The 12,316-nt window shown below is 36.2% G+C and overlaps 1 non-coding gene across 1 annotated transcript; it reads left to right on the top strand.

The window, feature by feature from the left end:
• The first annotated feature begins 280 nt into the window (after nucleotides 1-280).
• Nucleotides 281-390, top strand: Trnai-uau (transfer RNA isoleucine (anticodon UAU)). Its single transcript has 2 exons — nucleotides 281-318; nucleotides 355-390. It is a non-coding gene; the product is annotated as a tRNA-Ile (tRNA).
• Nucleotides 391-12,316: the final 11,926 nt, after the last annotated feature.

Raw genomic sequence — 12,316 nt, forward strand, 5'->3', positions numbered from 1 at the left:
ATTTCACATGATGGAAAGACTGTCGTCATTTTGTTCAATAAAATTTGTTTTTAAGACAAATAAACCAACAAGTCACCCCCCCCCCGCGAAACGATAATACATGTCCGGTTAATGCCCTACTAACCTACATTCCGGCCTTAGGTCAGATCTCTCTGCTGTGGAAAGGAAATGTATACAGATTGGCTAAATGCTGGTCTCACAATAAAAATAAACAAAAAGAAAAAAGAAAAAGAAAAAAAGTATCTATATTTACTTTTAATGGATTCGTATCTCACGGCTTGCCTCGGTGGCACAATCGGTTAGCGCGCCGTACTTATAGATAGTACCTTCCCTGCGTGTATCGCAGCGTGAGGAATGCGGAGGTTGTGAGTTCGAGCCTCACCCGAGGCAATAGCTTTTTTTCGGCTTTTGATGTCTAAGATATTACAGAGTATATTTGTTTTTACATATAATATTTAATTTGTTTCGATACAGAACTTTAAAAAGCCGGATACCTCTACTCATTATACATCAATTAATTAATACGTCTTTTGACATTTGGAAAATTTTTAAGGAAATTTTGAGGGGCATAATATTGGCACCACCTATTTGTAAATGGGAAAATATCAGATTAATACTGAACTAGTCATTCTAATATATATATATATATATATATATATATATATATATATATATATATATATATATATATATAAAGCTGAACGTCTGTGTGTGTGTGTGTCTGGTCACGAATAGGCTCCTATATGGTTGACTATTATAAAAAACTGATCGCATATAATGATAGAAGATGCATCGAGACACAGGAACGGGCATGTTTGATCTGGCATAATGATGATTCAATGAAATTGTGGGATCTGCGTACGCGCCTGGTTCACAAAGTATGGAAATAAAACATTCAAAAATTAAAACAAAACGTTTACAAGTGTTTTTTTATATAGATATTCATAATAATACTTTGATAAGTATGTTTTAACTTTAATAGGAATGGTATAATAAAATTGTGGGGTCATCGTTCGCGCCTGGCCTCCATAGAATGGAAATAGGCACAAACTTTAATAAAGACTTTTCTATCTGCGTACGTACAATTTGATAATTATGTTTCAGTTTGAAGAAATATGGTATAATAAAATTATGGGGTGTTCGTTCGCGCCTAACCTCCATAGAATGGAAATATGTCACAAAGTTTAACAAGGTTTTTTAATATAGATCCACAGAATATTGTGATAAGCGTTTCCGTGTGAACAGGTATGGTATAATGAATTATAGGGTTTATCTATTTTATTTTTACTTTCATCATATTTTGCTTTGGTTTTGATATCCCCAAATTCGAAGCTATCTTTTTACAACCCTTCCTTTTCACAACCTATCATAAATTAGAGTCCATTTTCTGTAGGTTGTTTTTGAACCAAGTCAACGACAGGCACTTTTGCTAGTACATATATATATATATATATATATATATATATATATATAGAGAGAGAGAGAGAGAGAGAGAGAGACATATATGTACGCACGTCCGCACGCGCGTTTGTTTGTATATACACACGGATGTCCGAAAAAAATCTATGCTAATATTTTGTGACTTAAAAATATATTTGGGGTAGTTTTCACACACACACACACACACACACACACACACGCAAACACACACACACACACACACATGCATGTGTGCGTGTGTGTGCGTGTGTGTGTTTGCTTTTATTGGTTTGAGAATGTGTATACTGCTTTATAGTATTATGAATTTATTTGCTTCCTTAGGAAGGTGACTGTGAGCCGAAGTCGTTACTAATATGTATGTGTGAGGGGGGGGGACCAGTTCTTCTGAAATAAGGGTAGGGGTGCTTTCATTCTATTTTGATATTTATCTTTTGGATTCTTGGATTTTAGTATTGTGATTTTTCGTTTTAGTCTTTTCGGGTATTCCTTATATTATGTTTGTTTAGAAAGAGGGGTGTATTTAAAATATGTATAGGGGATTTTTTAATGTTTGTATTTATTTGTCTCCCCATGTGGGTATGGCCAGACCCAGGATCGGTTCCTAGTGTGGGGAAGATTTTGTTCCTCAGAGGCGGGGGGCAAGGTTACACATACACATTCAAAAACCCAACACAAACATTCAAAATAAAAAAGGATCTAAATTGCACCTCCAGAAATGTAGTATATGGACTAAGATGCACAACATGCAACAAATCCTACATAGGCGCCACCAAAAATTTCAGCAATAGAGTGGCCTTACATAAGAGCAACATCAAAATTGCAGTTAACAGACACCTCTATGTTTCAAAACACGTACACACATGCAGTGGAAACAGCTTCAAAATAATGGCAATCTTCCAAACAGGCAATTATTTTTATTTACTTACACAGAAAAAAAACTTCATCACCAGATTCACTCCTGAACTGAACAGAGCCTAATATCATCACACAAAAACCTGAAATGCAAGGTACACTCGCATGCACATCCATACACATACACATATACACACCCACACATAAATCAGAACCGACACGTGCGCGCATACAACCACACACAGACATAACACCCCTATCTCTAATACAACACACTGAACAATACCAACCCTACTTAACCTCGAAACCAACAACACTAGGAAACACCTAGAACCATAGTATAATATCTGTTCCAACACCTCGCTCCCTCCTCAGTCAGTGGAGGAGAACCCCCTCATGACTGAAACAACTATCATCCCTTCTACCATCCCCCTCCCATACCTATACCCCCTCCAATTGCCCCCCCCCCGCCTCTGGGGAACAAAATCTTCCCCACACTAGAAACCGATCCTGGGTCTGGCCATACCCACATGAGGAGACAAATAAATAGAAACATTAAAAAATCCCCTATACATATTTTAAATACACCCCTCTTTCTAAACAAAAATAATATAAGGAATACCCGAAAAGACTAAAACGAAAAATCGGAATACTAAAATCCAAGAATCCAAAAAATAAATATCAAAATAGAATGAAAGCACCCTTACCCTTATTTCAGAAGAGCTGTCCCCCCTCCTCACACATACACCTCGGCTCACAGTCATCTTCCTAAGGAAGCAAATAACCTCATAATACTATAAAACAGTATACACATTCTCAAACCAATAAAAGCAAACACACACACGCACACGCACACACACACACACACACACACACACACACACACACCCTACCCCACCCTAAAGGAAAAAAAGTCACTAGAAGAAAGGGAGAGTGACTACAGCCAGGTCAGCGGCCTCGACAAGCCCAATAAAAGATTAATAAAAATTGAACATGCCAATGAATAATAAACACTTACAAGCCTCCACCCCTTGGAAACACTTCAAATGAACTACGAAAATTGCCATTTTTACATCTCCAACACATTTGAAAATAATTTCTGACGAAGACGCTTCACAGAACGTCTGAAACGCGCGTAAAAACGATTTCAATGACTTAAAAACATTATTACAATGATCGAAACATAATTCTCAATGAAAAACCAAGACACGGAATAATAAAATAATGTTAAAAAATACACATTGTTGGTGACTACTCCCTTATTTAAATATATATATATATATATATATATATATATATATATATATATATATATATGCAAGTTTATTTACATTTATTCACCCAGACTGTTTGTTATCAATTTTTGCATATAACTCAAGTGTTTTATAATTAAAGAATATACACGCATATATATAATTATATACATATATATATATATATAAGCAGATATAAGTATATATATATATATATATATATATATATATATATATATATATCCTTACAGATATACTATATGTCAGGCTACTAATATCGATATACTACCTTTTTGACAATTTCATAAGTTCCAAAACTATATTTTTCTAAATTAAAAATAACGTAATGTAAACACATTATAAGGTATTTACAGCTTCTTTTCCAATTTTTGGATTTTTAATCATGTCAAAACGCACTTTATTTTTGTTATGGATTTATTGTTGCTATTTCTCTGATGAGTTAAGAGCAAAATAGATTCACTAATTGATATAATAATTAAGTGATTGATTCTGTCCTACAAAGCAGATACTGTCAAGAATTGTAAATGTCAAATGACTTAAAGAAATAAATTATAAGATGGTCAACATTTGGAATATAGACTTTTTTCATGCATTCATTATATTGCGCTGTAACTACATTGAGTTTCTTAAATAAGGATTGGTATATATTATAAGGATATAAAGTAGATTTCCACAGATATATATACATATATATATATATATATATATATATATATATATATATATATATATATATATATAGTCTTTCACATAAAGTACTGTTTCGCAGCTCATCAGTGCGGCTAGACAAGAAACTACCTCAAGCCAGGATCGAAACATTATCGTCTAAACCACAGTTGGAGCTTCTAACCGTTAAACCATACGGCTGCTGCTATGCTGGCAGTGAATTAACAATATTTTGATATTGTCCAAAGTACCTTTGCTCAATTTGTTTACACAAAGAGCATCGCTTCATACGCTAATGGTAATTTGTATATCACTTCCCAAATGCTCAACCTAAGATAGGGAGCATTACTGGTAGTCAAATTGAATATTGAAATGCTCATATTTTTAGTTCGATGGAACGAAACTGCATGAACATTCGCAGGCTTCTTGAAGATTATTACTTACTAGTGTATGATTAAAATTTTTTGGCAATTGGAAAAAAAGAACTTATATTTACAAACCAATAAAATATGTTCAAATTTGCGTACAATTGTATATATATAGTGTCCTGCAGGACAACGTCAGTTATGCTGTTAAGTTTTTTCTATGTAACCTTGCCAGACCACTAATATAATATAGTATAATATAATATATATATATATATATGTGTGTGTGTGTGTGTGTGTGTGTGTGTGTGTGTGTGTGTGTGTGTGTGTGTGTGTGTGTGTGTGTGTGTGTGTGTGTGTGTGTGTGTGTGTACTGGCAGATAAATTTCGTCGCATAGGTTTGCTAGCCTGGGATGATAATATCATAGATAACATAACCTATGCTACACTGACCCCCAAAGAGGGGATTAATGATTGATTATTACCATCGCCCTCCTCTCGGCGAAATAAGAAATATGGAGTGACGGCGACAGACAGATTCGTAGTGAGTGTTTTTGAAATACATGACTGTCCTGTTTCCAACACCGAATTTGTTTTAATTCCAATTGCATAAATCTGAATTTGTTGTTATTTTGTTTGGTAGTTGAGTTTCATCTACGTCACAGATCAGAATCTGGGTCATTTTCTCTCGTTTACTCTTTTTCGAGAACCTGGCATCATCCGCGAGTTTTGTTACTTCATTTTTCATTTTTGTTTATTCCAGCATATGGCCGGTCCCATTATTTCACACTGGCTCTAAAATAAACCACATACGACACATTCTATAAATATCAGTTACACTTTGGGTGCGTGTGCGACAGCATTGACTTTTTACATTTACGTTCAGCTGCCAGCTCATCTCGATGCCCTAAAGCTCATGCGACATGGTCTAAGTTAGTGTGTTTAATTGGTTAATCGGTTGGTTGTTTTTGTTTTACGGCATATCAACCATTTTCAGGTTATTTAATCCCGAATCCAAAGATTTTGAAGAAAAAGTTTTTAATAGAATTTTTTTTTTCAAGTCGGTTTCTATTCAACCCATAGTTGGGACCCTAACAAGTATTATCACTACGAGTCAGAGTGGACCTGGGAGCAATGGCAATTAAGGGGTGGCTCCACACTCCTCAAAGCCCGCAAGCGTCGGATATAGTTTAATGTCATATTCAGGACCACGTATCCAATTGGAAACTGTCCTCAACTCTTAAATGTCGTTAACCTTCACAAATCCGAGATTGTTTCCAACTGTCCCTAAACGTCGTAAACTGTCGAAACTCGTTACCACTCCGTAAAAGTGGCCGTAAAATAAACTCTTACTCTATTGACCTTATCCATCCCAATCATTGCCACATCTTGGCCAACAATCCCACGTGAGCTTCACTTTGTCTTCCTTGGTGAACAACTTCTTATCCGTTGTCTTTCCGCCAACCCTATTTTCTATATCTTGGTTTCCTGATAAATCTATCTCTTCTTTTTGTGTTATATTTCTTTTACTCTTTTCTCCACCTCTTAAACACTTATGGGAACCTCGATTGTATCACTGTCTTTGGATGACATTAATATACCATATATTATGGAATATTTTTTAATTGAAGTCCAATGATTATGGATCAAATGCAACGCAAATCTGATAGTTTGAATTTCCAAATGCGAAGTTGTGCCTTTCTAATGACCCCTAAGAAGATATTCCAAAGTAGCTGAAATTTTTGAAAATGTATAAATTGGTGTTTAATGCTAAACTTTTACAAAATCGAAAGAATTTAAAGTTACAGCCTATGTGTAAAACTAAATAAAACAATATATATATATGACTTATAACCTTCGCGCCTAGTAGCTGTATTCAAAAATCTATAATAATCAATTAGTTAGTTTCAATGTGAATTGTGTACAGCTGTTATATAAAGTGAAAACGTCTTTGTATGTGTTTTATATCTCGTTAAACCCACAAAAATACAGTTTGCATTTTCTTGATCGACATTGCCCCAGATGTATACAGGGTAGAATGATAAATTTGTCGCCCTAAAGAAAACAACACAATAGATTTATCTTAAAACTTTTATTGAAAAAATGAATTCAGATAACTTGATTATGTAGTAGGACTGACATCATTTCAATGTAGCCACCTTCAGTCTCCATCACCTCGTCGATACGGGTCTGGAATTGGGAGAATGCCTTTTCCACAAGCGGGAGCTCGACGAATACTCGGCGGATGGCAGCGATCAGGTTGCTTTGGTATTGTTGGTGATGTTCTCGGCATATGACCAAACGAAGTAGTTCAGCGGGTTCAGGTCGAATGACGAGGGAGCCAGTGAAAGAAGGGTGCAAAGTCGTAGCACTCCTTCTGAAGCCAAGCCTGGATCTCTGTGGACTTGTGGGCCGACGCCAAGTTTTGTTGCCACACCCAGGGTCTTCCAGCAGCCACTTGATTGCACCAGAAAATCACCACGCTCTTCAGCACATCCAGGTACACTTTGGTGTTGACTTTCAAGCCGACATCGAAGATGTGAGGTGGCATGATATGGCCCTTACTTGAAACTACACTAAAGACCATAACCGTGGCTGGAAACTTTGTTTTCACCTCCTGGGCACGCTCTCGAGAGTTGAACCGTCCGGGTGTTCATTTTAAGGGTGCTGGCAATGGTCCTGTTGTCATAACTTGGAACATGAGTTGCACAGCAGCGCATCTCCCATCTTGATGAACATTGTGTCACTTTCAGACATGATAAACGGTTTCTATCGCTCTTGGGATTTGTACACAACTGGCCAATAGTAGATGGTCTGAAAAGAAAACGGTTTTCATCAAACGGAAATGGGATCATGTCATCTTTTCTAGGCCCTGTATTATAGAAAAGTTATTTTTAAAAAATATCAATTCTTTGGTGCAGAAATGCCACATAATTCGTTTTGGTGTTCAAATTTCATCTTACTTTTATGAGCGTGTTTCCATTGCCCATGCGTACATTTTATTCCCTACTGAGTACATTAAAACTAATAAATAGGTTACTTTCGAACATCTCTGTGAGATCGTAACAAATACCTCAGCTGGTAAAATGAATGACTGCAGATTTGAACACTTTGGTTTCGATTCATGTGTTTGGCGCCCGTTCCGTTTCATGTATATATTTTGAAAACAAAAAATTATCTTCTATAGTGGCCGGGGGTAGTTTTACTGGTGCTTTGGAACATATGTTGCACGCGTTATTTAACATATATTTTGTCTTCTTTAATTGTCCCGAGCCAACACCGGGTAGACATACTACGAGTATAAATTACATTGGCGCATTACCACTGAGTTGCAAATCTCGCTAGTAGCATATATAAGGTTTAATATACGGAGTGTTCAATATTTGAAAATACATCATTTGAAATGAGATATAAAAATTCCGCAAGAACTTTCTTGTCAACCTAATAGGACAGACACACAAATAAGTTACTGTTTACCTCCTCCTTTTCGTCTGCAGATATTTTCTCATTTTCATTACATTTCCACACATCTGATCGAATATTCTATTTTATAAAACAATATTCTGTTTTCTTACATCCCATAAAGTATAACGTTTAATATACAGGGTGTTCAATATTTACCGTTACAACTTCCTATTATTATCTATATTATTGAATTTCATGAGTTTTTTTTTAAAATCTTTTTCAGGTGTATATGGATAAAGTTTAACTTGAAGATTACTTTTGACAATATGCCCTATGATTTAGCCAAATGACTTGCTATTGTAGAGGTGTTCAAATCTGGAAAGTTTGCAGGAGACATTGCAAAGACCTTAAATGTGAATCGAATGTTTGTCTGGAGAGCATTAAAACGTTTCAAATCAACTTGTGAGATCAAAATATTGGATAGTAAAGTATCAGCGTCCCACAATACCAATTGAGATGTTCCGAAGAAGAAATTAAGCGAAAATGCCACAAAAGTCACTCGTGACTCGTGTAGAGCATTCACCAAGCGCTTACAGCAAGTTATTAATGAATATGGCAGCTACATTGAATAAAGTTTGGATATGTTAAATCTAGTATTACTATTGTAGGGTGAACCGGGGTAATTCCACCCACGGAGGAATTCTACCCTCTTTACATATAATGGGAAATAACTGCTGTCAGGAGTACTGTTTCATCCTTAACTTGAGTTGTCCATTTAATAGAGTTGCTTCCCTTGCATAGCATTTCCTTTCCAAGGTATGTTGGTGGGAAATTTAACTGCTTCAAGCTTGAAAACATCATCCTACTCCATCCATCAAGTAAGTACACCTTTTGCATTTTTATGATGAGATCATAGAGTCAAGATGTTGATTTCTTAATCTGACACAGTTTATACTAATTTGTTATCCCTTTTTCTTCCTTTTGAAACACTCGATCTTTCTATTTCAGTCCTAGTATTGTCAACAGGTGGGTTTTATCATCTATGCCTCTTGGGGGAAACCCACCCCCTAGGGGGTAGAATTTCCCAACAATCATTCTGTGGAGTCCTGAAGAATTATGCTAGCAAAAAACAGTTGCCAGGATATATGGGGAGAGTCTGACATCTGCTGAATTTATTCAGAGGATGGTACAAGAAGAGGAAGAAAGGCAACCTAAAAAAACAAAACTCGGGCGAGCTAAAAAGAGGGAGGGAAAGGGAAGAGAAAAGAGAAAAGGAAAGGGAAAAGAAAGGGGAAGAAATCAAGAGTGTAAATATCTGCTGATAACGAGTCTGAGTTAAAATTCAATTGTGACACTGAAAGTGATGAAGATTGGCAGCCAAAATGATCCGCCCGAGTTGGCAATAACGATGAAGATGAAACTTCCTCAGCAAGAAAGCAGAAAGTAAAGAGAAATGGAAAGGGAAAGTAAGAACATGCTACCATCTTTGATGACGATTCACAAATCGGGGACAGTGATGAGGGCAGGTCAAACCAGTCACTCTATGGTGATGATGACGACAGTGATAAACAAACTCCGTCAACTCGGTCAAGAAACCTCCTCGAAAACTTTTCAGTCAAACAACAGACTAGGCTACCTTGTGTGGAGTGTAGAGCTGGCTTTGTTAATGTTAGGTGCCTTTGAAAAGACACTGTAGACCATTTATATTGTTCCTATTTACAATGCCTCCCCACGGGACAGAGTTAGACACCAGAGTCATTTTTTAACGTGGAGAAAAGGAACAAAAATAAAAATTGTCTCAGTCGTGAAGGATTTCTCCTCCACTGACAGAGAACAAGAAATTGAAGTGCAGCATCTGAAGAACAGATACTACACTTTGATATTGTCCCGAAGGCCAAGTTTGTTTACTTACACTTTTGATGCTCAAATGAGGCAAAAGAAATGGAAAAAAGATGGGGAGTGGAATTGCCCCTTTTTTCGTAAATATTGAAATTGATTTAAAACCTTTTTTTCATTGACCGTTACATGAGTTCAATTTTTTTTTTACATATAAAACTGTTTTGACCTATATATGTGTGTGTTAATTTGTTTTTAGTAAAAACTATTATTTTGTCTTTGGCAGCCATTTTTGTAAAGTTATGGGTGGAATTACTCCGGTTCACCCTATATATTTATGTTTGTGTGATCTGTATTGTTTAATTTATCTAATAAACATGGGGAAAATATCTGTAACGTTAATTATTGATCACTCCGTCTATATTGATAGACATCTTAATTTTCCTCATCATAGCAACCATGTCAATCTATGAATCAATCAATCAATCTATAAGGGTTTCATCACTCAATGAGGAATCTTTCCTTGGACTTTAGCCATCTATCTTTGTCTCGATCTATTCGCTGACATGTGGGACCCATGTGTTGTATCAGGTCGTCCCTCCATCTCGTTCTTGGTCTTTCCTTTGGTCTCTTATGTTCACGAGGTGCCCATTTCGTTGTCCTATCCTTTGTTGTTAATTGCTTAACTAATATCGGCTCATTAAGAAAATAATCTTACTTAAAAAGTTGGCATGATTGTCGCACTGTTTCACTTGAGTAGTGAGTCATAAACCATCCATTGTTTCATAAAATGTCTACGTTTTAAACAAATAAACAGTTATGGCCTCTTCACTTTTTTTAAAATGCTATATACCATTCAGATTCGTTGGCAGAATACGACAGCTTAAGCCAAAACACAACCAATAATAATAGGCGCATTAATGTTACTTACAAATAATAAAAACACAAAGTCTCGGGTTTTACTATATATGTACTATGAAATTACTGTACGACTAATAGGTATTGGTGATGGCTCGCTACTTAAACAACTTCAATTTAGTCGGTCTCCTGGACATGTTGGCGGAAATATTGTAAGTCCATAGTTAAATACAAAAAATAAACTCGATTTTTTTAAACATTATCTCTTAAGCCTGAAAAATACAATACGTACATTGATTTGGTTGTACAATATATTGTTAAACCGGTAAACTTGCCATTTTTATATTAGGTTGGGGCAAAAATAATGTCATATAAATTAATATATGGGAATATAGTTTTATGCGTAAATTTTCAGTATTTACTTCAACAGTGCTCAATACACAGGTAGAGCTAGGTAGCAAGTTATAAAAATATATATGGCAATTAAGTTACACAGAATATTTCGCGTCTCATTCTCGTGAGCATAAGCCTGACGAATTCTCACGAGAATGAAACGCAGAATATTCTGTGTGGCTGTATTGCTATATATATTTTTATAACTTACTCTCTCTCTCTCTCTCTCTCTCTCTCTCTATATATATATATATATATATATATATATATATATATATAAATATATTTGAACGTCAAAAATCGACATTATTTTGCACCAAGTCAATACCTGGAATGTCCGAGACATATTTGAGCCGGCAAGATTTATAAATGCCCTTCTCGTACACAATGTGAGATAAAGTTGTTTTACGAGGATACCAGCAAGCTTTCCTGACGGGGGGGGGGGCATTCTGACTAGGTTAAAAAATAACCGATAACGAATCCGTCGGCATTCTACGGTAGGGGTGTCACAGCAATTAACTAACCATTTATACTACGAATTGTAGTAGAGTAGTAGGTAATCATGCCCATTCGAGGTTTGAAACGAACCATTTCTTATTCCGACATGAAGGGAAACTGGTTTTATATGGAATAGGAAAGCAAGGTCTCATTCTAATTGTTATGTAGTGACTCTTTGGCGATGATCACAGCGTAGTATCTGTTATATTGTGGCTGGGGGGGTAGCAGTGGAGAAAAATGTGTCTCTTGTCTAGCCCGTCGTCGCCGCTCTCTCTCTCTCTCTCTCTCTCTCTCTCTCTCTCTCTCTCTCTCTCTCTCTCTCTCTCTCTCTCTCGTTGTCTGCTGTCTGTATTTTATTGGCATAGATGACGTCAAAGCATTCCACCACGCATTATTTTGAATTCTCGGTCAGTCTCGCAGGCCTAATCTCTGTCCTCCATTTTTACTTCCTTGATGTCATTTCCGGGGCACCTGGATCCTGGATCTGATCGACTTTCCTTTGATGTCGTTCCCAGAGTACTGAATCTAGGATCTGACCGACTTTTTTTCTCGTCATTCTCGGGGCACCTACCAAATATCCAAGACACTTTATTAATCACGTCGGTTATTGTCCATTGTCGGTTTATATTATTATAAAGGAGGGATGGCAAAAAGAAAAGTAGATAAGTTCATGAGTTCATGAACGAAGACAAAAAGATTAGGAACTCCACGTGAATGTCGTAGTAAGGA

The sequence above is a fragment of the Euprymna scolopes genome, chromosome 22 (assembly GCF_053919585.1).
Source record: "Euprymna scolopes isolate OS-2025 chromosome 22, ASM5391958v1, whole genome shotgun sequence".
NCBI classification, from domain to species: domain Eukaryota; kingdom Metazoa; phylum Mollusca; class Cephalopoda; order Sepiida; family Sepiolidae; genus Euprymna; species Euprymna scolopes.